This window comes from Mustela putorius, unplaced genomic scaffold (assembly GCF_011764305.1).
Source record: "Mustela putorius furo isolate JIRA1106 unplaced genomic scaffold, ASM1176430v1.1 tig00003859_pilon_pilon_pilon, whole genome shotgun sequence".
Lineage (NCBI taxonomy): Eukaryota > Metazoa > Chordata > Mammalia > Carnivora > Mustelidae > Mustela > Mustela putorius.
The window spans coordinates 25,874,452-25,900,503 of NW_025422011.1; the positions used below are offsets into that span (position 1 = coordinate 25,874,452).

The 26,052-nt window shown below is 41.3% G+C and overlaps 1 protein-coding gene across 7 annotated transcripts in view; it reads left to right on the plus strand.

Annotated features, from left to right (window-relative positions):
* Window positions 1-26,052, plus strand: part of PIK3C2A (phosphatidylinositol-4-phosphate 3-kinase catalytic subunit type 2 alpha) — a 170,102-nt gene that overhangs the window by 45,218 nt on the left and 98,832 nt on the right. For 3 of the 7 annotated variants that reach the window (XM_004752065.3, XM_013055871.2, XM_045066170.1), the window contains exon 1: window positions 21,884-22,001. The exons of 1 other annotated variant lie outside the window; for it this stretch is intronic. The gene's annotated coding sequence lies outside the window, so the exon portion shown is untranslated. Of the gene's footprint in view, window positions 1-21,652; window positions 21,784-21,883; window positions 22,002-24,208; window positions 24,424-26,052 lie in introns of those variants that run through there. 3 more of the 7 variants (XM_013055869.2, XM_004752066.3, XM_045066169.1) reach the window with 3 other exon arrangements.

Genomic DNA, 26,052 nt, shown 5'->3' on the forward strand with positions numbered 1-26,052 from the left:
CAAATGGGCATAATGATAGCACAGTGACTTCAGAGAGCGGCTGTTCAGAATTAAAGGAGAGAATGCGGATCCATTATTTAGATCAGAAGCAGAGACTGGAGCCAGGCTGCTAGGGCTCAAACACTGGCTCTCCCCCTCTCAAGTTGTGTGACCTCGGGCAAGTTATTCAACCTCATTTTTCCTCAGGTTGTTCATTTGAAAATGGTGACAATAATCAGACTGTGTGAAGATTAAATTAGTTAATACTTGGAAAGTGCTTACAGCTGTATTTGGAACAGTATGTGCTACATAAGTATTTGTGGAATATTAGACATCTGTTTAACATGAATATTAGTTATTATTGTTAGCTATTATCCAACATCGCTGAAATCAAACCCACTTAGATTGCTTTTCCAGAATTATCTTACCTACCCTCAAATATACTCCTTTACTATCAATAATTCTACAAATAACCTGCATCTGTTATTTGCTGGTATTATTCCCAGAGTCTAGAGTGCCGATCCAACCACAATTGGCTGAGGAACGCTAACCTTTAAGATCCAGTTCAAAGATCTCTTCCTCCCTGAAGGTAACTGCTCTCTCTTACTTGCTGCCCCATCACCAATCACTAGTCTGGTTCTGACTGTCTCCCCTCCACCCCCAGACCAGCAGGCAGGGGAAGCAACACTAGATAAACAGGTGATGGAATACTGACATTTTGTGCCTTCAAAAGAACTCAAGAAAGTCAAAGTTTTCTCTTGTGACATGTTTCAACTTTATTTTTATGCCCTAAGGTCTCAGAGAGAAAAGAAAGAACTGTTCAGGGACACTGAAGGAAGGTGGAAATAGAATACTTTGAAAATTGGAAGGTGGGGCACCTGGGTGGCTCATTGGGTTAAAGCCTCTGCCTTCAATTCAGGTCATGATCCCAGGGTGCTAGGATCGGCCAGGGCTCTCTGCTCTGCGGGAAGCCTGTTTCCTCCTCTCTCTCTCTCTGCCTGCCTCTCTGCCTACTTGTGATCTCTGTCTGTCAAATAAAGAAAAGAAAAGAAAGGAAAGGAAAGGAAAAGAAAAGAAAAGAAAACTGGAAGGCATTTTTTTTTTTTTTATTTGACAGAGAGAAATCACAAGTAGATGGAGAGGCAGGCAGAGAGAGAGAGAGGGAAGCAGTCTCTCCGCTGAGCAGAGAGCCCGATGCGGGACTCGATCCCAGGACTCTGAGATCATGACCTGAGCCAAAGGCAGCGGCTTAACCCACTGAGCCACCCAGGCGCCCTGGAAGGCATTTTTAAGGGGATTTTTTTGTTTGTTTGGGGGCGGGGGTGGTGTTTGTTTTTAATCAACATGGATCTGGCTCCCCCTGCTGATCTAAAGTAAAATGCTGCTTAAAAATCATTTCCTTTGTGTAATCAAAGCAGTACGATATAGGCACAAAAATAGATACATCCATCAGTGGAACAGAATAGAGTGTCCAGAAATAAACCCACACTTATATGGTCAATTAATCTAAGACAAAAGAGACAAGAATACTTACAATGGGGAAAAGACAGTATCTTCAACATACAGTGCTGGGAAAACTAGAGAGCTATATGCAAGTGAATGAAACTGGACCACTTTCACCAGACACAAAAACAAACTCAAAATGGATTAAAGACTTAATATGAGACCTGAAACCATAAGACTCCTAGAAGAAAACATAGGCAGTAATTTCTTTGACATCAGGCACAGAAAAATCTTCTAGATATGTCTCCTCAGGCAAGGGAACAAAAGCAAAATTAAACTACTGGGACTACACCAAAATAAAAAGCCTTTGTACAGCAAAGGAAACCATCAACAAAACAAAAAGGTAACCTATTGAATGGGAGATAATACTTGCAAATGTTATATCTGATAAGGGATTAATATCCAAAATATATAAAGAACTAAGAGAACACACCACATACACACACACATACACACACACACAACCACAAAAAAACAAATGATTTGATTTAAAAATGGGTAGAGGGACATGTCTGGGTGGCTCAGTCCATTAAGCATCTGCCTTTGTCTCAGGTCATGAACTCAGGGTTCTACGATCACCCCTGCTCAGCAAGGAGTCTGTTTCTCCATCTCCCTCTCCCCCTCCACCTGCCTATGTGCACGCTGTCTCTCTCTCTCTCTCTCAAATAAATAAATAAATAAATAAATAAAATCTAAAAATAAAAAATATATGTTAATAAAAATGGGCAGAAGACCTGAATAGACATTTTTCTAAAGAAGATGGATGGTCAACAGACACATGAAAAGATGCTCAACGTCACTCATCATCAAGAACATGCAAATGTAAACCAGTGAGCTATTGCTTTACACAATGGCTAAAATCAAAACTTAAGAAATAGTGAATGTTGGTGAGGATGTGGAGAAAAAGGAACCCTGACACACTACTAGTGGGAATGCAAGCTGGTGCAGCCATAGTGGAAAACAATATAGAGGTTCCCTCAAAAAATTAAAAATAGAAACACCATATGATCCAGTAATTCCCCTACCAGGTATTTATCCAAAGTAAATGAAAACTCGCATTCAAAAAGATATATGTATTCCTAGTTTACTGCAGCATTATTTATAATAGTCAAGATATGGAAGCAACCCAAGCATCCATTGACAGATAAATGGGTAAAGAAGATAGGGTATATAGACAGAGATGTGGTATATATATATCATAAAATATTACTCAGCTATAAAAAAGAACGAAATCTCACCATTTGCAATAACATGGATAGACCTAGATGGTATAATGCTAAGTGAAATAAGTCAGAGAAAGACAAATATCAAATGATTTCACTCATGTGAAATTTATGAAACAAAACAAATGAACAAAGAAAAGAGAGAAACAAACAAAAAATCAGGCTTTTAAATGTAGGAACAAACTGGTAGTTGCCAGAGGGGAGGTGGGTGGGGGGTGGTAGTGAGTGAAATAGATAAAGGGGATTAAGAGTACACTTATCTTGATGACACTGAGTGAGATATAGAATTGTTGAATCATTATATTGTACACCTGAAGCTAATATAACACTGTATGTTAATTATACTTTAATAAAAAATAAACAAGATGAAACCAGAGAGGGAGACAAACTATAAGAGACTCAATCTCAGGAAATAAATTGAGGATTGCTGGAATGTGGAAGGAATGGGGTGGTTGGGTTAGGGACACTGGGGAGGGTATGTGCTATAGTGAGTGCTGTGAATTGTGTAAGCCTGATGACTCACAGACCTATACCCCTGGGTAAAGAGCATAAGAATGCTATTAGCATCTCATTATCATTGAAGCACTTGAATGATATCATAATGTTTCCTATGTGCACAGCAACACTCAGTGCCCCAGGAAACCCAAGAGCACTACAGTGTTCCTCCCCTCGAGGATCTACAGGTCTTAAGGGAACGTGGAGGCTGTGTATGGTGCTTCGAATGGTATCTGACAAGCAGTAAGGCCTCAACAAATGTTCACTTATTTCCTTTCCCACCCCCTGAAGCTGGCTTCTGCTTAGGGCTAGAATCCCTGACTCCAGGCCTAATAGAACATTTTCTGAAACAGATTCCTCCCAGCCTCCACTAGACTATCAATATTGTGAGAACAGTGACCAGGTCTTATTCATGCTCCATCTCTAGTGCCCAAGACTATGCCTAGCATGTGCTCAATACACTCTGCTGAGTGAATGGGCCTTCTAAGGAAACTCATTCTATTCTTGACTTACCTGTGTTATTAAAGAAGTGGGCTGAAATCCGCCTTCCTATCACTTGCATTCACTGGCTCTTGTCTGACCTAATCCAGGCAGTTCTCAATAAATGTAAGTTCCTGTTCTACCTTCCCTTCTTGCCTTTCTGCCACCATTATCCTCAGGAATATCACAAGAGACTATTTAAATCCCTTAAAATAGCTGAGCAGGGGTGATCGTAGAACCCTGAGTTCATGACCCGAGCCAAAGGCAGATGCTTAAATCCCTGAAATCCATTTACTATTGGCTATACCCTTCAGTGTTCCTGTAATTCATTAGTCAAATTATTAGAAACTCACAATGTGACTGAGGAAATCCATCCTGAAAATAGGAAACAAAGATGAATCAAAGTCTTTAAATGTGGTGAGTGATTGTGGTCAGACAGGAGTAAATTCAGGAGTTCATAAAGGGGAACTATTTTTAGGGTATAGAAGAGGCAGAAGAGGGGCGCCTGGGTGGCTCAGTGGGTTAAGCCACTGCCTTTGGCTCAGATCATGATCTCAGGGTCCTGGGATCGAGTCCCGCATCGGGCTCTCTGCTCAGCAGGGAGCCTGCTTCCCTACCTCTCTCTCTCTGGCTGCCTCTCCATCTACTTGTGATTTCTGTCAAATTAATAAATAAAATATTAAAAAAAAAAAAGAAGAGGCAGAAGAGATTTTCTACAGTTCTTGGGTTGGACCATTTATATTCATTCATTCATCTTAAGACCTAGATGAAGCAAACAACACAGTACTTTCCCTCATCAGTTCACCCACTAGTGAAAGAGACAGACAGGTAGAAAGTGAATTAATAAAATGATGACAAGGGGATGCTATGAAGAAAAACACAGGGCACTATGAAGGAGAATGAGATGAGGCAGATAGGGGACAAACATCAGCTTTAGAGAGAATAGAGATTAATAAGCCCCTCCAAGGAGATATGAAGAAGGAGCCCATCACAGAGGAACATTCCGTGTTGAGAGAGCAGCAAGTTCTGTGGCCTTGGAGGAAGATTTGGCAATGAGGTAGGGAAGAGCTTAAGAAAAAGCAAGGATGGGAGGGGTTTGTGGCATAGTTTGGAGGACAAATGTTAGAAACAGTGGAGTGTAGGGAAAGAAACAAACAAATACCAATGCAAAACTTATTTTTATGAAAAATATTCAATAATAGTATTTAGGCAAAAATCTAGCTCAACATCTTTTGTGTGCTATTCCAAATACTTGAGCATTATTTTATATATAGACATACTCGCGCAAATATATTCTCAAACATGTAAATAGTTTACATGTTCCCAAAAGGATTAAAAGAAACTTATAGAACTATAACGGGAAATAAATGAGTTAAATGACTGGGGTGGAGGTAAGAAGCTAAAGGCAAACAGGAGAAGGAAAATATCCTAAAGTCAACTGTTAGGATTGACATACAAAAAATGCATGTTATATAGTTCTAAACAACATCTAGATCCAGGCTGAATCTCTGATTCTGAGATTCCAGGAACAAAGCAATAGGAAAATGTGAACTATTGTGAAATTCAATGTCCCTGTAATAAAAAATGAAGTAGTTATTTAAAGAAAATATGTAGCTTCCTTGTATTAAGCTCTGAGAAAAACGTTCCTTCATTATGAGTCACCTTATGACATAATGGTCAAAGTCCTCAACAATGTCCCTACAATAAATACAACAGCAAGATTTCTGGGGTCATTGTTGATAACTAACTTCAGTGTATAAAACCAAAGTGCAACTCAGTAAAAGCAATTCTACAAGGAACCAGAGGCAGTCCAGCTATACAGCTTATTCTAGCTGCTATAAATCAAGGATAACATTTAGAATGTCTAGAGAAGTGGATGGATTATTTATTTATCCTTTAAGTAATCCTCAGTGAGGGGCACCTGGGTGGCTCAGTGGGTTAAAGCCTCTGCCTTTGGCTCAGGTCATGATCCCAGGGTCCTGGGATTGGGCCGCACATCAGGCTTTCCACCAGGCAGGGAGCCTACTTCCCCCTCAAATAAATAAATAAATAAATAAATAAATAAATAAATAAAATCTTTAAAAAAAAAAAGTAATCCTCAATGAATATTACTCCTTTCACTTAAGCTTTTGATGAGTAATGTGTAGTGGAATTTTTTTTTAAAGATTTTATTTATTTATTTTACAGAGAGAGATCACAAGTAGGCAGAGAGGCAGGCAGAGAGAGAGGAGGAAGCAGGCTCCCTGCTGAGCAGAGAGCCCGATGTGGGACTCGATCCCAGGACCCTGAGATCATGACCTGAGCCGAAGGCAGAGGCTTAACCCACTGAGCCACCCAGGCACCCCTGTAGTGGAATTTGAAGTTAGTTCTCTGACAAGAAACTAGAATGGAAATGATCTTTGCTGCTAATTAATATTGTTTCAACAATCAATAGAGCTGAAGGTAGGACTGACATTCCATAGAAGCCTAACAGTGTGATAGCGTGAAAAGAAAGCCATCCTACTGCCATTTGAAAGTGGGTCTAAGACTCAAGAAAAAGATCTGGACCCACTTAAACACAGATAATGACTCAGTTCCTAAAGTTTTTTCACACGTGTGGTCAAGATCATTCTAGCATCTATTAGTTAAAAGAACACCTTACTTACTAAGATAAGAAATTAACTTTCCAGGGGCGCCTGGATAGCTCAGTGGGTTAAAGCCTCTGCCTTTGGCTCAGGTCATGATCTCCGGGTCCTTTGGATCGAGCCCCGCGTCGGGCTCTCTGGTCAGCAGGAGCCTGCTTTCCACCCCCACCGCTGCCTGCCTCTCTGACTACTTGTGATCTCTCTCTCTCTCTCTCTCTCTCTGTCAAATAAATAAAATATTAAAAAAAAAAAAAAAGAAATTAACTTTCCAGATGACTGCACAGTTTATGTGCTGTACAAATTTTGGGGGCAATAAATCAGTTAAGTGTTGCAGGGCAGCTACCAAACACAATATTTGGATGTAAGAGGAGTTGATCTCAAGCCTAATGATATAGAAAGATTCAGAGCCTGCTGAGTGGTAGTAACACCACACCCTCAGTATAGAGGCAGATAATTACCTTTCCCTTAAGAAAAAGCCATGCACTAAGCTCATCTAAAAGTGGTTTTAGTTCAGGGGCGCTTGGGTGGCTTAGTCGGTTAAGCATCTGCCTTCGGCTCAGGTCATGATCCCAGGGTCCTCACGTAGAGTTCTGCATCAGGCTCCCTGCTCAGTGGGAAGCCTGCTTCACCCTCTCCCACTCCCCCTGCTTGTGTTTCCTCTCTTGCTGTGTCTCTCTCTGCTAAATAAATTAAAATTTTAAATAAATAAGAGAGAAAGAGGGAGAGAGCAAGCCCAGGCAGGGAGAAGTAGGCTCCCAGCTGAGCAAGGAGCCCGATACAGGGCTAGATCCCAGGACTCTAGGATCATGAACTTAGCCTAAGGCATCCACTTAACCAACTGAGCCACCCAGGTGCCCAAGGAGTGTATTTTGAAAGTATACTGGAAGCTTTCTGCTTGAACCAAGAGATTCACCTGATTGGTGGCATGACAGAGACTGTCTAGCTGGTTACTAAACCAGTTTCCTTTCCCTCTGGGCCCACAGTTCAGCTACGTTTCCCAGGCTCCCATGCAGTCAGGTGTGGGCAAGTGAGTTCTGGCCAGTGGGATTGGATGTATTTTACCTTTAGTGTGGTGCAAGAAACCTCAGAGTGACCTCAGATGTGATGTACTGAAGATGGTAGATCTTTTCATCATTCTAGGTCCCTCACCACCCCACTCTTAGTGGGCTTGTGTGGGAGAGAAAAAACTGTTTATTGTGTAAACACCAAGATTTCAAAGTTTAGAGCAGTTGGGATATAGTCAATATAGCATTTAAGTAGACTCAAGAATATACTTCTACATCTCCATATCTCAATCTCCTCAAATATAAAATGAAGATGATAGTACTTAGCTCCTAAGTTTGCTCTAAGAATTAAACATGTTAGTGCATATGAAGTGCTTCAAACTGTGCTTGACACATAGTCAATAATCATGTTAGAAACTGTTATTATTACAAAGCTTCCTAGTAATAGGAAGATATAGTTTCAACATAATTCAAATTTCTTCTGACTATTCAAATTCTAGTAGTAAATGACATCACATTTACGTTACTATCCGCATTGTGCTGATCTGTGCCCTCATCACCACTGGACTTCAATATATTTCTGGTCACCTTGGGTTGTTGCACACATACTCTGAATTGTTGTTCTCTGATCTCCACATTGACGTTTGCTAATCACTTTTGAAGCTCCTGTGGAGTAGGGAGTGGCAGAATGAGGAAGGCTTGCCATCACAGTGTGCTGATCAACCCAAGGCACTCATTTGTACCAAAGCTATAGATCCTCAAGATGGCAAAAATAGACTGCTATCCATTTGTATTTGATTTTTTCCCAAATTTGCTTTAATTTTTAAAATTCAGATACTAACTACATTTCAGGAAGTGTTAGAAACACGTTTAAGAAATTATTCTTAGGAGTGCCTGGGTGGCTCCAGTTAAATGTTTGCAGTTAAGTGTCTGCCTTCTACTAGGGTCGTGATCCCAGGCTCTCTGTTCAGTAGGGAGCCTGTTCTCCCTCTCCCTCTATCTGGCCCTGCCCTTCCTGTCTCTCTCTCTCTCTCTCTCTCTCTCTCAGATAAAAAAAATCTTTAGGGGCACCTGGATGGCTCAGTGGGTTAAGCCTCTGCCTTCAGCTCAGGTCATGATCTCAGGGTCCTGGGATCAAGCCCAGCATCAGGCTCTCTGCTCAGCAGGAAGACTGCTTCCCCCGCTCTCTTTCTGCCTTCCTCTCTGCCTACCTGTGATCTCTGCCTGTCAAATAAATAAATAAAATCTTAAAAAATTTTTTTTAATCTTAAAAAAATTATTCTCAGATATCACAGACCAAGTTTTAATTCATTTAATTTTGCATTATTAATCAACAGGCTATGGAAGTTAGTGATGAGGTCACACTGCTGAATCCAGAAATTCCTGGTCAGTTACCTAGCCTCTTCTTTACCCACTTCTTGTCCATACACTGGGTTACCACACTATACCGAGAAACTGCTCCTAACTTACTTTGATAGTGATTCTTAACCTGAGGTCCATAGACCTCTCCCACTAAATAACCCCCAAGAAATCCATGGACAGAACTCAGAAAGCCTATGATGGCCTTGGATGGGGAAAAAAAAATTACATCTTGGGGTTGGTGGGGTTACATCACAGCCCACGGCAGCTAGCAAAGACCCTCCTGTGCCTGGCCCATCAGGGCTCACACGTGGCATGGTGTGGTTGTGGTCTTGGTGGTACCTTTGCACCCACGGGAGCACAACCCTCATGCAGGCTAACATTTTGGTCTCTGCCCTGCACAGTTGGCAGCAGTGTCCGCCCACCCTCTACCCGCCCTCTGTCTCCACTTTTGACCCTGAAGAACACTGAGTGCTCTTATACTGAACGGATCCCAGGGAACCTGCCTATAGGTTGGGAAAGGTTGGCTCGTGTGCACTCTGTATATTACCACACCTCCTGCCTTGTCTTCCTACCACCTCCAATCCCCACCTGAGGCCCCAGTGAGCTCTGAAGACTCCAAACCTTGGAACCAATCCAAGGAAACCTGCCTGTGGTTTCAGACTTACCAGGAAGACTCGCCTTGCACATGGATATTACTTTAATACCGCAGCAGAAGGGCAAACAGCCAAGCAGAATAGCCCAGCCAATGAGAGATGGTCATAACCCAGACAATGAAAAGCCACTATATTTAGAACTTCCACTTTACACCAGCAGACCTATTGTTTATGACAGCCCTCTCAACTCCCCCTATTTCCTCTATAAAAGAGCAGTCCTCTCCTTTGCTCTCCAGACATATGCCTACGGCTGTGCTGTAGCTTGCTTACCTAGATTTCAAATTCCTGCTGTTCCTGAAAAGAAGGTTTTTTAATTATAGAAGAACGCAGTTTTATTTTTAAGGTTGCCATTACTTGGTGATCAAAAGCAATTCAGAGAAGAACCCCAACAGCCCAGAAGCTGGTGAGCAAACAGGTGCCAGTACCCACAGAGCCAATTAGGCTCACTGGTTTCTCACCAACCTTGGAGTTTGAGGATGACTCTTCAGGCTTTCAAGAGCCACTCTTTTTGTGTTTGAGCTCTCCAGGTTTTATTTGGAATCTGTCTTAAGGCTTTTATTTATTTTTATTTTTTTTCCTAAGATTATTCATCTGGCATTTGTTCTGACTCCTTTACCCAATCTGACTGTTGCCGTTGGAACTGCACTGGCCTTCTTCACTTTTTATTGGGAACCAGACCCTTCCTTTTTAAACTGTACTACCCTTTGGTCTGATTCCTTCATAACCAGGCTGCTCCTACTGAAACTGTGCTGGCCTTTGGTCTGGTTCCTTCTGGATCCAGGCTGTTTTTGTTGAAACTGTGCTGTTTTGGAATTTTTCTCTTTGCTCTAGAGAAAAACCTCTAGGAATTACAGTCTCAGTTATAAGAATGCTTTGAGGGTGGCATCTACTTCCCAATTGGGACTCTGACCAGTTTTATGTTTAAAAATTATGATTCCTGGGACACTTGGGTGACTCAGTCACCTGAGTGTCAGACTCTTGATTTCAGCTCAGGTCATGATCTCAGCGGGCTCTGTGCTCAAAGCAGAATATGCTAGAGAGTCTTCCTCTCCTTCTCCCTCTGCCCCTCCCCCAACTCATGCACACACACTTTTTCTCTCTCTCTAAAATAAATAAAATCTTTTTTAGAAAATTAAAAAATGAAGTAAAAACTATAATCTCTTAGCATAATGCTGTCTAGCTCCATCCATGTCATTGCAAATGGCAAGATTTCATTCTTTTTTATGGTTTAATAATATTCAGCCATATGTGTGTGTGTGTGTGTGTGTGTGTGTATACACACATATATATTCACATACATATATATATATACATGCCACATCTTCTTTATCCATTCACCAATTGATGAATGCTTGGGCTGTTTCCATAATTATGCTACTGTAGATGATGCTGCTATAAACTTTGGAGCTAGAGAGTATTATGCTAAGCAAAATAAGTCAGCCAGAGAAAGACATACACCATTTAATATCACTAATGTGTCGAATTTAAGAAACAAAACAAGTGAGCAAAGGGAAAAACAAGAGAGATAAACCAAGAAACAGACTCTTAACTATAGAGAACAAACTGATGGTTCCAGGGGTGGGGGAGTGCAGGGGGAGGTGGGGAGAATGGATTAAATAGGTGATGGGGATTAAAGTGTGCACTTGTTGCGATGAGCCCCCTGATGTTGTATGGAAATGTGGAATCACTATATTGTATATCTGAAACTAATGTTACACTATATGTTAACTAACTAGAATTTAAATAAAAACTTAAGAAAAAAAATAACATGTTTATTTTTATTAACCTCTAATAGACATTTATCAATTCCTTCCATTACTAATATAGGCAACAAGTCACAGCAATATTAGCAGTATCTGTGACTTTGTCACCAATAAATATCCCAAGAAATATTTCTACGTCACATTATAGCAGTTAAAAATATCTTGAAATATCATTTATGCTCATACTCCTATGAAATTATGATAGTCACTAAACCTGGTATTAGATCTTACTTAGTACCTTAATAAGGAAGCATGTATATTATTACAGCAAATGCTGACTTAATATTTTGAGAACTATGTTTCAGTGTAACTGGTTTCTAGGTGTACTTTAACTTTGCATGTAAAAACATTAATTCAAAAAAGTCTATAGACAGGGCGCCTGGGTGGCTCAGTTGGTAAGCAACTGCCTTGGGCTCAGGTCATGATCCTGGAGTTCCAGGATCGAGTCCTGCATTGGGCTCCCAGCTCCAAGGGGAGTCTGCTTCTTCCTCTGACCTTTTTCCTGCGGATGTTCTCTCTCTCTCTCAAATACCAAAAGAAAAAAAAGTCTATAGACTTCACCTGACTGACAAAGGGTCCATGGTTCAAAAAGGAAAAACCTGTGGGTTAATTTGGTTTGACACTTCCCTCCACACCCTCATGTATTTTTCCTTACCCTCCTCCATAGTCTCAAAGAGGACTACAGTGGTGACAAAAATTCATGCACATTGAAATGACATCTCCTAGGAGAGCATGGTAGATGATTAAGAGCTTGGGCACTGGGGTCAGCTTGCCCTGCTCTGCCACTTATTGTATGACCCAGGCAAGTTCTTTCACCCCTCTGTGGCTCCTATCTGTAAAATGGGAATTATAATTATTCCTTCCTCATAGGGTTGTTGTGAAGAACAAATGAGTTAATCCACTAATCCATTAGACTCAGAGTCTACCACACAGTGAGCACTCAGAAAATGTTAGCTGCTCTTTCAAGTGCCTGTCATAGCTGTTTCTTTATGATATTTATAGGGAGGGGAGAGGAGAGAAGAGTAGGCTGGCTATTTCTCATGTGAGTCATTGCCTATACATGTAACTTTTATGATGCACAAAATTGATATCCTTTTTGAAGCACAGGAAGGAAACAGTTGATAGTTCTCCCTTGAAAAGTATAAACTTAATTTTGTTTTATAATAGTAACTCTCAACTGAATCCTAATGCTTCAGTGGCCGTATAAATGCTCTCGACCCTTGGTTTACAAAACAGGACTTTCTTTTTTTTTTCCTTTATTTTTTTATTTTTTATTTTTATTTATTTATTTATTTATTTTATTTATTTGTCATAGAGAGAGAAGCAAGAGCAAGCACAGGCAGACAGAATGGCAGGCAGAGGCAGAGGGAGAAGCAGGCTCCCTGCCAAGCAAGGAGCCCGATGTGGGACTCAATCCCAGGACGCTGGGATCATGACCTGAGCCGAAGGCAGCGGCTTAACCAACTGAGCCACCCAGGCGTCCCATTCCTTTTTTTTTTTTTTTTTTTTTAGATTTCATTTATTTATTTGATAGACAGAGATCACAAGTAGGCAGGGAGGCAGGCAGAGAGAGAGGAAGAAGCAGGCTCCCTGGTGAGCAGAGAGCCCAATGGGGGCTCGATCCCAGGACCCTGGGATCATGACCTGAGCCGAAGGCAGAGGCTTTAACCCACTGAGCCACCCAGGCGCCCCAAAACAGGACTTCATTTAAATAATATTTTCTTTCATAATTCACATTCACTTCCAAATCCTTTAAGACATGTGTCTTAACTGTCATTTTAACTGGAACGGGGAGATAGTCAATATAAATAGAAGTAAATTCACTCATTCATTCAATCAATAAATTATTAAATTCCTGCTCTGTGCCAGGCACTGCTCTAAATATATAGGAATTTGTGGTGAACAAGACAAAGTCCCCACTGTCATTGAGTGTATCTAGTGTAGAAGACAAACATGAACTAAAATAGATTTTTTAAAGTATCAGGACGTGATTGATGCTTCACAGGACATTAAAATAAAGTGATGTTATGTACATGAGGACCAGATGGCTATTTTAGATTGGGCAGTCAAGGAAGTTCTAAGTGGGTCACTTTTTTTTTTTTTTTTTTAAGATTTTATTTATTTATTTTATTTTAGATGGAGAGTGAAAGAGAAAGAGTGTGTGCTCATGAGCAGTGTGAGAGGGAAAAGGAGAGGATGAGAATCTCAAGCAGACTCCCTGCTGGGCACAGAGCCCCATAAGGGCTTGATCTGACAACCCCGAGATCATGACCCTGACTGGGATCACGACCTACAATGCTTAACCAGCTGAGCCATCCAGGTGCCCTTAAGCAGGTGACAGATATTTAAGCAGAGATCTGAATGACAAAAAGAAGCCAGCCAAACCTAAAGGACACCAGGCAAAGGGAATAGTTAGTGTAAAGTCATTAGAGCAGAACTGAGCTTACCTGTTCTTATCTATTTAGGAATGGAAAGACTGTTGCTGAAACATAAGCAAGGTAACAGAGCCACTCAGGAGAGGTAAATAAGGATGAGATCGTGCAAGACTCTGTAAGTAAAAGCAAGGTTTATTCTCAGCGCAATGGAAAGCTACAACAGTTTTAGTTAGGAGTAAGGAGATCTGATTTATCATTTAAAATCACTCCAAACAAATTTAATGGTGCAAGATTGGATAAAGGAAGGCCTGTTAAGATGGCAGGTTGCACCAGATTACAGCGGTGAGATGGCAAGAAGGGTCAGCTTAGACAGTAGGGTGTATTTTGGAGGTAGAACAAGTAGAATTTACTGATTGAAATATGAGGAAATGAGAGGAATCAAGGTTAACTGCTAATCTTTTGGCCTATGTAACTGGGCTGATGGTACCAATTTCGGAGATGGATGGGGGCAATGATGGGATGGGGCAGTAGGGAACAGATGTGAGGTAATAATTGAGAGGGGGTTTTTGTTTTGTTTTTGTTTGTTTTAAGATTTTATTTATTTATTTCCAGAGAGAGAGTGAGAGTATAAATATGGGAAACAGAGGCAGGCAGAGGGAGAAGTAGGCTCCCTGCTGAGCAAGGAGCCAGATGTGGGACTCAATCCCAGAACACTGGGATCATAACCTGAGTCTAAGGCAGATACTTAATCAACTGAGCTGCCCAGGCGTCCCTATGCCCCATCTTTCAAACCACACTTACTCTTACTTTTCTAGTTGACACATTCTGAGCTACCCAGGTGTCCCATAATTAAGAATTTTAAATTTGTGTTTCTTAATTTTGAGTTGTCCGTCCAACATCCAAATGGAGATATCAAGTACATGATTACACAAGTCTAGACTTCAGGGAGGAAGTCAGGGACTAGAGATATAAAGTTGAGAATCACTGGCCTAGGAATGGTATTTAAAACCATGGGACTTGATGAGATCACGTAGTTAGACAGTATTATAAAGAAAAAAGAGTTGAAGACTAAGTCTTGGTACACACCTAACTTTGGAAGTCTGATAAAGAGGAAGGAGCTGATAAGAGACTGAGCTGCAGCAGGAAGTTTGAAGGAAAACAAAATAGACCTAGCATCATGAAAGCCTGAAGAGCAAAGTGATTCCAGGAGGGAGTGATCACTAATGTCAAAAAACTGCTGAGTGGCCCAGAAGGATGAGGACAGAGAGTTGACCTTTGGCAAGATGCAGGTCAACAGTGACTTGACGGCAGATATTTCAGTATATGGAGGGGCTGAGAGCCCAGTGGGGTGAAAAAGCCTGCAAATATAGACAGTTCTGAGCTTCGTTATAGTGGGGAAAAAAGAAATCAGGCAGAAGCTGGAGGTACACAAGGTCAAGGGACGTTTTACATGCAGGGAGTTAAGTGGGAGAGAGACTGGGTAGGGAAACTGTGAGAAGGGAAAACATTTAAACTTTGCTTTCTACCCTCAGGGAGTTTATGATCTTGTCTGGAAGAAGTTGAGGATGGTAGTGATAAAAAGTTCAGGCTTTGGACTAAATAAAACAGTATCTGTAATGCTGAACACAATGCTTAACAGTAAGAATTCAATAGATGGAAGGAAGCTGTAATTATAAAACAATCTGAAAACATTCTAAGATAGGAGATAATTGAGGGCTAAACTGAGTAAGTAATTAGATGTTAGGATTTCAGAAGATGAGGAGATTACTGTCAGCCCAGTGACCATAATTAAAAATCAGGACCCATCATATGGGACAATGGGTTAAAAAAAAATCTGTTAATATATCCATGTGAAAAAATTTACAGGGGTGCCTGGGTGGCTCAGTGGGTTAAAGCCTCTGCCTTGGGCTCAGGTCATAATCCCAGGGTCCTGGGATCGAGCCCCGCATTGGGCTCTCTGCTCATCAGGGAGCCTGCATCCTCCTCACACTCTGCTTCTCTGCCTACTTGTGATCTCTGTCTGTCAAATAAATAAATAAATAAAATATTTAAAAATTTTTCACAAAGCTTAACAGATTTTAAAAATCTTTCAGCCACTGACTTAAATAGTTGCCTTTATTGGAAATATTTAAATTCCATGTAGTCCCAAATATCCTGAGCCATCTGAGTCCTCTGTACCAGTCCTCATGGTTTTCCCTCTGTCTGAAGCATCATTTCCTACCCTTATCTAATGGCTACTCATTCTTCAGAGCTACTGCTTCTTCTCCAATGGGGCTGGATGCTCCTCTGTTTGCACCAGAGTGCAATTTTACCATAATGTTTACCACAGTGTGTTGACATTTTCTATTTGTGTACCTTTTGTGTTTTTTCTTTTCTGGTTTTGGGTTTACTACCATAGGCTTTTCAAGGGCAAGATCATATTGTATTCATCTTTGTTTCTCTTGTACCCAGCCCAGTTTCTGGCTGATTGCAATTAACCTTTATTGAACTCAACTGAATCTAATATTAGGATTATGCTAGAAAATCCTGGACTAGAAAATCCCTGAAGGACTGATAACTTAAAATACCCCACCACAATCTTAGAACAGGTTTATAACCTGTTCTATAATCACAACCCCCGTCCTTCATCATACCTTCTATATCTGCACAGATCCACATACTTACTTCCAAACCAACTTGTTTATCTTTTTTTTTGTCATTCAGTGTCTAATCAAAATTATTAGCATCCATTTTCATGCCAATATTACTAAGCTCTTATATTTTTCTCTTTTTTAATTTGAAAGTAATACATGCTCATGGTAGCAAAATACAAAAGGAGTCTACAGTAAAAAGGAAGGTTCCCTCCTATATGCGACTTCTAGCCTCTCAGGAGTTCTTCATAGACATAGATACCACTATCAATTTCTTGGGCATCCTTCCCAAGGTATCCCATTTTGTTACAACACACTATTGTTTTTCCACATAAATACTAGCATTTCACAGATTATTTGATAACTTGGCTTTTTCCTTTAACAGAATATTGAAGATTATTCCACACTAGAATTTTTTCTCTTATCAGTCCATCTTTTTAACACCTACATAGTATTCTGTCCCCCATTTTATGACATACCACAACCTGTTTAACCCATTCCCTATTGTTGGAAATTCAGGTTGCTTTTACTGTTTTTCTACTATATAATTATTATGGGTTGGATTGTGTTACCCCTAAAATTCAAGTATTGAAGTCCTAACCCTTAATATCTCAGAATGTGACCTTATTTGGAGATAGGTTCCTTATAATCAACTTAAAACGAGGTCATTTAGGGTGGGACCTAATACAATATGACTGGTATCCTTACAAGAAGAGGAAAGTTGGACAGAGACATTCAAGAAGGAAGGTGATAAGAAGACACGGGGAGAAAGCAACCATCTGCAAGCCAAGTAAACAGGCCCAGAACAGATACTTCTCTGATACTTCTCTTGTGCCTGTCAGAAGGAACTAATCCTGCCAACACACTGATTTCAGACTTCTAGCCTCCAGGACAGTGAGACAATACATTTACTGTTTAAGCTGCTCAGTTTATGGTACTTTGTGTTAGGGCAGCCCTAGCAAACTAATATGATCATGCTTCGATGAATATCCTTGTACATTTCTTTTTTTCACAAAGAAGCAAGTATACCCGTAGAAATCACAGAAATAAATTTATAGGAAGATACCTCTATATCTTTCACATACCCTTTTCTCTGCCTAGAATGCCTTCCTCCTGAGATGCTCCTGAAAAACTCCAATATAACTACTTCAAGTTCTACCTTTTCTGTGAAACCTGCGTGGTAGCCAGCTTCTAGGATGGCTCCCAGTGATCCCCCACCTTTTAGAATTCAAGTCTTTGTGTATTCCCCACCTCTTGAACATGGACTGGACTTATCGACTCTTTTAATGAACGGAGTATGGCAGAAGTGATGGGACCTCACTTCTGAGATTAGGTTACAGAGACTGCAGCTTCTGTTCAGGGATGTCTTCTCTCACACACTCTTGTTCCCTCTTACCCTTTCTTGGTCATTCATGTTGGGGCCAGCCATGTTGTGAGGCAGCCCTGTGGAGAGAGCCATGTTTGAAGAGATCACAACCATGTGAGTGAAAAAGAAAGTGGATCCTCTTCATTCAAGCCTTTAGGGGAGACTGGCAGCAGATAGCTTGACTATAACTTCATGAGAAACTTTTGAGGCAGAATTACTCATCTAAGCCACACTTGGATTCCTGACCAAAGAAACTGTGAGATAGTTAATTTTTGTTGCTTTAAGCTACTGAGTTTTGGGGTAATTTGATATGCAGCAATAGATAACTAAATACCTTCCATCCTCCCCTCGTCTTTCCCAAGCTTCCAAGCTTCCAAAGTTACTTAAACATATCTCTAGTAATGCTCACTAAACCATACATGTTTTTAAATGTCTCTCCTCTGCTTGATTGTCTTCAAGGACAAAAGCCCTGGCTCAGCTCTATATCTACTGTGTTCTATGCAAAGTTCAAGCCACTATCATCACTTCCCTAGATTGTTGCAATAACCCCCAAACTGGGCTGCCTAAGGCCTCTGTAGCCTCACTCTGACATATGCTCTATGCTCTATCTAGCTGTAAGAAATCTTTTTAAAATGCAACGCAGATCATTTGAAAGCTAAAACTCCTTCTCCTTGTTCTTAGGATCAAGACCTAAATTCTTAATACAACCTCCCAGGCCCGGCATAATCTGCTTGCCTCACCACCAGATCTAAAGCCACTTCCCTCTTGTTCCCAGTACAACAGCAACACTGGCCTCTCGGTTCCTCAGTTGAACTATGCTTCTTCCTCCCTCAGTGTCTTTGCACACACTGTCGCTCTGCCTGTGATGCTTTCTGCTTCACCCTCACTCAATTTTTCCTCATCCTTTAGATCTCAGTTCAACAGCACTTAGGCAGAAGCCTTTCTGACTTTCATTCTGAAGCAAAGACCCCTGTAGTTTTCTGACTTTCATTCTGAAGCAAAGAACCCTGTAGTTTTCCTTCATGCCACTTACCACAATTTAGATAAATGATTAATTAATTAGGTGTTTAAGTCTGTCTCCCCTGTCTAAGCTCTATAAGAGCAGGGACACCTCGTCTTGCTCACTACTGTAGTCCCAGCACAGATGATAGTGCCTGATATAGTGAAAACTACTACTGTAGTCCCAGCACAGATGATAGTGCCTGATGTAGTGAAAACAGGAGCTAGAATGAATTACAAGACATTTCATTTTCCTTTTACAAACTTCACATCCTTTCATTATCTGCACATTTAATGTGGGTTTTTAACAATTTAAATTCTAGTTAGTTGGCAATACAGTTCAATATTTGTTTTAGGTATAGAGTTCAGTGATTCTTTATTTACATAGAGCACCCAGTACTCATCATAACAAGTGCCCTCCTTAATACCCATCACCCATCTAGCCCATCCCCACCCACCTCCCTCCGTCATCAACCCTATTTGTTCTCTATCATTAAGAGTCTCTCATGATTTGTTTCCTTCCCATTTTTCCCGTCCTGTATGTTTATCCATTTTGTTTTTTAAATTCCACCTATGAGTGGAATCATACGGTATTTGTCTTTCTCTAACTGATTTCACTTAGCATTATACGCTCTAGCTCTATCCACATCATTACAAATAGCAAGATATCAGTCTTTCTTTTGGCTGAGTAGTATTCCATTGTGTGCGTGTGTGTGTGTGTATATATATATATATATATACACATATACATATATATGTGTGTGTGTATCTATCTATCTATCACATCTTCTTTATCCATTCATCAGTTGATGGACATTTGGGCACTTTCTGTAGTTTGGCTATTACACATTTAATGTTCTTAATGTCATTTCTCTATGACAGTGTTGTTATCTGCCTTAGGTAATGATCTCTAAGAGCAGAAACAACAAGTTTTAAGTTGTGTGGTATACGACCCAGCGGGTTGGGGTTCAGCATTGGGAAAGGAAAGTGAAGAATAGGTTTCCCAATAAATGGCCTTCGGTAGCTATGTTATTGCTGTTAAAATCTCCATGGCCTTTCAGGGGCCAGTGTGAAGGCAAAACAGCATGAGCCTTACTTACAGTTAGACCTGCCTTTGGATCCCAGTTGTACCATTTAGTATCTGTGCAACTACAAGCAAATCCCTTATCCTCTCAGTTCTTCAAATTTCTCAGCTACAAAATGAGGATATAATAATGGCATCACTATTTAAGGTTGTTAAAGGAACTCGATGACTTGTAAAGCACTAAAAAGAGGGCCTGATCTTGGCAAATGCTCAGTAAATACCAGCCACTTTTTTCTTTTCTTTCTTTCTTTCTTTCTTTTTTTTTTTTTTTTTTGATATATCTACCTGTAGTAAAACAAGGTTGCCCATTTATCATATGGTTCTAGAAGAAGTTTGGGAATATTTGTGGTGCTGTTAAGTTCTCTGTGGGAGGTTAGGATTGGAACACTTAAAAATATAATGCCTCCTCCTCAATTCTTTTCTCTACTTTGAAAAATCTTAATATTGAAGCTAGTAGGAGAGAGAAAAATGGCTACCAGCTATGTTTTTTTTGGTTCCAAATTACAGCAGCACCAGTCTGTTCTAGAAATCTGTGTTTCTCCTGCTGACACATCCATCTTCATACACCTGGTGCCAGAGAGATGAATTGCTAAGGGATGCTTACTAGTCTAGATTCTTGACACCTGGCAATTGGTGAATGATTTTTTTGGAATCTGGAGAACCATCAGACTCCCTTTCTCTTCTTATTGGGACCCTTCTGGTTGATCACAGGCTACTAAGTACTGGCCATTTAGAGGCACAATAAAATAATGGAAGTTGGAATTACAACAAGAAATTCACTTCCTAAGGGCCCTGTACTGATAGGACCCAGAGAAAAATATTTCTCACAAGAAAAAATATAATATTTTTTAAAAAAAGTCAAGCAGTTAATATTCCCTCAAGACACGGTGTTCTCTCAAGGCCTCTTCCTTCTTTTCAGAAGGCACATTCAGTTCTGGGGCAGAAGCTAGGAAACCAGCTGAGATAAATCGTTTTCCCCTCCCCTTTTAATCTTGTGAAAGAGCTGCCAATTCTAGAAATTCCTCCTTTGATGAGAAGATAAAGCAGAACAATGCTGTGGAACTAAACAAATTCCTAAGGGACATTCTTCTAGGGTGTGTAAGGTCTGCCTGGAAGTGGGGGGAAGGGGAGGAAGAGATGGAAAGCTAGGAGTAGGGTGAGTGGACAAGAGTTGGTAGCCACAGCCTCAAGGAGTGTAGTTGCTTCTAGGCTTCTCCAGGGTAGCAACTCCCTCCAGTCTCATTTCCTGGGATGTGTAGGCATGTTTATTAGTGATTAGAGGGCTCTAAGCATTTCACATCCACCCTACCAAAAAGAAAAAGGAGATTTCTTTCCCATTATTTGTTGGAGGGAAGTTTCTTACAGCCTTCTCACAATTAAAAAAAAAAAAAGTGTGGTTCGTTGTGGTTGTTTTTTACTGAGAATTGCAGCCCAAATCAGTCTACCACATTAGACTGTAAGCCTGTGGAAGGAGCGTGCTCCCTTCTTACTGTTTAAGGGACAACCTGTGGTAAAATGGTCCAGACTGGAGTCAGAGCTGAGTCTGAATCCCGCTCCCAGCTTCACTATCTGTAAATGAGGATAATTTTCCTATCTGCTTGACATGGTTATGTAATTTTAAACCGGACACGGAAGGCCTAAACTTTACAAGCATAATCTCATTCACGAGTCCCCCTCACGAGGCAGGTATTGCTTTGGAGATTGTATGTAAAGATACTTCTTAACGCAGAGGAGAGCCGTCCAGCTGTGAGTTATCACGGAGCGATCTTCCTCACCTGGCCTCTGAGGAGTAAAGGAGACCGGGATGTGAAAGAGCTTTACGCAATCCACGTGATGGGCTACTAATTACACGCCCCACAGCACCTGATCCACCGTGAGCAGTCGGTAAATGCTGCTCCGAGTGCACGATCGCGTATCTTGCCTGTTCCTTTCAGTTTTCCAGGCACCGACTAACCTCGCCGCGGCCTGAGGCCAAAACCACGAATTTGGGAACCACAGCCGGGCTGGAGGAGGCTCCCCGGAGAGGGCACGGGAAAATAGAGTACTTCGGTGGTTGGCGGACGCCCGGCCAGACAAGGGGCCGTCTGGAGGTCCCCGAAGGTACACCTCCACCCCCCTGGTCTGGTGCGACAGGGAGAGCGTCCAGAGCCGACTCGACATTTCCCGGGGGAAGCGGCAACCAGGCCCCCACCACCCGAGCTCTAGCCTCGCGGGACGCGCCCGAGCCCCGCCCACTACCTCAGGTAGGCCGTCCGTACCAGCCAATCCACCAGAAGCCTGGGCGCGGAAGGCGGTGCTTTCCTGGTCGGAAGTGACGTGCTCTGCTTGGCTGGCCGCGGAGTCCGCCGAGACTCTTGGCGGCGGCTGAGGAGGCAGGGTGGGAAATGGCTCGGACGGTGGCTGCTGCGGCGGCTCGGGTAGTGGTGGAGGCAGAGGTTCGGGCAGCGTGAGGTGAGGAGTGGTAAGTGCAGCGGGGACTGGTACCTGGGACCCTGCTGTCCAAGGGCAGCGAGGGACCCCGGGGAGCCCCGGATGAGAGGGTCCCTTGCGGCCCCCGGTTCCCGGGTGTCCGCCTTTGACCCCCTATCTGGTACTCTTGGCGTTGCCCCAGCCCGACTTCCCTCCCCCGGGCCTTGCTTCCACCCACACCGTTCCTGACAGCCCCGCCTAAGGTGCGAGGGGTGCGAGGGGCTCGCGCCCCTATTAGGCCCCTCTCGGCGGGGGTTGGGAGGTGGTGCGTCTGGGAGTTAGTTTTGTCCCAAGGGGGAGGGGAGACCACCCCCTAGTGCTTGGGTACGGGGCTGGAGACACTGTGGCCGGTCCTATTCTCTTGAATTGTTAGATTCTGACGAAGTGTGTTGCACTTCTCTCAGTTGTGTCACACACACACACACACACACCCTTCACCTTTTTGTCCCATCTCCAGCTTTTGGGATAATGATCTTTTTCTTTTCACTTCTCCGGGTTTGCCTTTTTGCCGTGAATCCACTTGCTTCGGGAAAACTATTAAGTCTGTGTTTAGCGCATCATCTTTCCGGGAGTGCGGTCAGATTAAAAATATTTGCTTAACCCTTCCTGAGTGACGGAGGAACAATACGTATTGAAGAAATCACATACTTATTTTCCTCACTAAATGGTTTGGCTTTAAAAAGGAGATTCTCTAGATGTGGAAATTTTTTTTGGAGGGGGAGCAGGGATTGAGGAGGGAAATGAAAAAAACTAAGTGAGGAGGAAAGTCTGGGGGATAAAACGTGGAAGAGAGAGCCTGTGGTATTTCCTTCCCTTCTGTTAATTAGCCAGATAGAAATTGAAGTTGTAATTATATTTGTATTTTGAACAGTGGGTGTTGAATTGAGAGGAAGGAAGGAGGTTTTCGTCTTTGAACAAGATTATCTCCTAAAGAGTAAGCTAAAATCTTTCCAGATGGGTATCAGGAAAGCTCTGCTGGGAAAATTATTTAATATATTGGAGTATCAAAGCTACAACTTAGAAGAGATGTAGAGAAAAGCTATTAGAAGAGCTGTGAAGACATCCTATAGAGAGGAAGCCTGTTTGGAGGTCTGGGAATGCTTGATTGCAGAAGAGACTTTGTACCTTTGCCTCCTAGGCTTGTGATTAAGTCTCCATAGGAGACTCCTTTTAGGATTGTGCCATTCTTGGTGTTAGTGCTCTTGTTCACCATGGGGACCTAGTTTGAGAGCTATACAGTTGAAGATAATTGCTACTTTAATAGTAAGACCGTTTTTGAGTACTGAAAAGCATTATGACTGAGAATAGATAGATTTTATTATTTAACTCAAACTTAATTCAAAAGTGACTTTATATAGTTACAAGCATATATATATTGAGCTACTTTGACAAATAATTTTGCCTGAATGATTAGATTCTGAAGTATTTTTTCTTTTTCTTATGAAAATCTGTTTTGTGTGCATGTTGCTTGCAGTTTTTTTTGGCAAGCAGTGTATTTTAATGTTTTCATCCATAGGTTTCACAACCTTTTCTGTTTCATGGAACATAAAAGTTGATGTGCTTGCATTTATAAGTTAGGAACTATAACTTTAGATATATATAATATTATTGAAATTATAAGGAGTTAGTTGTATATTAAACATCTGATCATCTGATTCTTTGTTTCCGTCTTCTGCCATGAATGGTTCTTAAATTTTCACTTGAACATTGTTGCATCAGTTCCATGTCCAGGAAGCTTTTTTTTAAAATTTTGTTTATTTGACAGACAGAGATCACAAGTAGCAGAAAGACAGGTACAGAGAGAGAGGGAAGCAGGGATGCTGAGCAGAGAGCCCAATGCAGGGATCAATCCCAGGACCCTGAGATCATGACCTGAGCCGAAGGCAGAGGCTTAACCCACTGAGCCACCCAGGTGCCCCCATGCCCAGGAATCCTTCTGTAATCTAGCACAATGTTTTTGCATTTGTAAGCACATTCAGTAAGTGAACTTATACCTGTGAGGGTGTTGAATTTCCCAAGAGTTCAGAGTTCTTATCAGAGCATCAGACCAGACTTTTCAGAGCAGCAGTGCAAAACATTTTTTTTAAATGCTTTATAACTTCTTACTTTGATAACATAACTTATCCATTTTATTATATTTCTCATGTTTCTTTTTTTTTACTTTTTTTTTTTTAAAGATTTTTTGTATTTATTTGACAGAGAGTACAAGTAAGCAGAATGGCAGGCAGAGGCACAAGGAGAGGGAGAAGCAGGCTTTCCACAGGCTTCCTCATTGCAGGCTTTGCAATGAGCAGGAAGCCCATTGCAGGACTTGATCCCAGGACCCTAGGATCATGACTTGAGCTGAAGGCAGCTGCTTAACCGAGCCACCCAGACACCCCTACTTCTCATGTTTCAAGAATAAATCAAGGCAGGTAAATGATAAAGCAAATGTTTTAGTGCTGTGCATTTACATAGTACATGATCTGATTTGTTGTACCTGAGTAGGGCAAAAAATTAACCCTCTGAAAGATTTTGCTATCAGAGGGCCTGCAAGGATGCCTGGCACTGTAGTGGTTTGAGGGATAGAAAAAATGAGACACACAGATTATGACAGTATGGTTATAAGGGCATCAGTAGATCCAAAGTACTGAAAAGGATGGGATCACGTAAGCTGGAAAAGGGGAATGAGTTCATATGAGGAAGATGATGCTCAAATTGAGTCTTAAAGGACAAATTTCTTCTGTTAATGAGATAAGGGTGATCAACTTCTGGGGTGCTGTGGGAAGAAGGTGATGAGATTTCTGGGACAGAGTTGTTTCAATGCACAGGGAACAACTTGGGGGGAAACTTAGATAAGAGAAAGTAAAAATACAGATTTAAGGAAGGATCTGTGAATTCTGTTTGAAAAAATAAAGATAGGACAGAGGTGAAGTAAGAGATGAGAATAAGTAGACCTCTGCAATAAAAAACTCAAGAGGCCAGTGGTCCGAACTTTTATATTATTTGCGTGATTCAGGAAATCTTAGCACAGGTTGTGAATTTGTGGCTTGATTAGCATGGAGGACATGGTTAAGAGAACTGAAGAAGTTGGAGGCTCTAAGCAGCAGAGAGTAGTGTTAGTTCCTGTTGTGAAATGAGTAGGGGTTTGATAAGGAATTTGATTATGAGAAGAGAAAAGAATAGGCAGTGTTAGGAATATTGGCTAAAAAAATTTGCACTATGGGAAATTTTAATTGAAATAGGCTGGGTTTTTTTTTTTTAAGTATTTTCTTATAAAAACAGAACTTGGTGGTTTATATTCAGAAAATATCAGTGGAGGCAGGGAGACCTTAAATATTAAAGTTCTATTACGGGAGACCTTAAATATTAAAGTTCTATTACGGGGCTGGGATCTTGGTGTGAGTTTGAGCCCCATTTTGGGTGTGGAGCCTGCTTAAAAAAAAAAAAAGGAATGAAGTTCTGTGGAATGAGAAGGAAAAGCAAAGACAAAAGGGAAAATGAGAGGAGACAATAAAAGGGAAATCAGGGGCGCCTGGGTGGCTCAGTGAGTTAAGCCTCTGCCTTCTGCTCAGGTCATGATCTCAGGGTCCTGGGATCCGGCCCCACATTTGGCTCTCTGCTCCCTGCCTCCCCCTTGCCTGTCTGCCTACTTGTGATCAAATAAATAAAATATATTTTTTTCTTTTTTCTAAAGGGAAATCAGTGCAGGTACTTTGCCTTCTGGTGGGAAAAGAATGTGGATGTTGGAGTGATAGACACAGAAAAAATACCTAATTAGGAAACAGGAAAACATCTTTTCAGATGTTTTATTTGCAGTTTAGAGAATTATGTTCAACATGTATTTTCCCTCAAGTTAAGCTCTGAAGGAGATCCAGTTATACCTATAAACAAAACCATAGTGCTGTTGAGTATCCATAACCAAGTTATTTAAGTTCCTTTATATGTGTTTATAATGTGATTTATAACTATATTTCTAGTTCAGTGTGTACGTATCTTTTAGACTACAGTGCTGAGTTGGGAAAAGGTGGTCTTTGGCTCCAGGGAATGTAGCCTGGATTGCA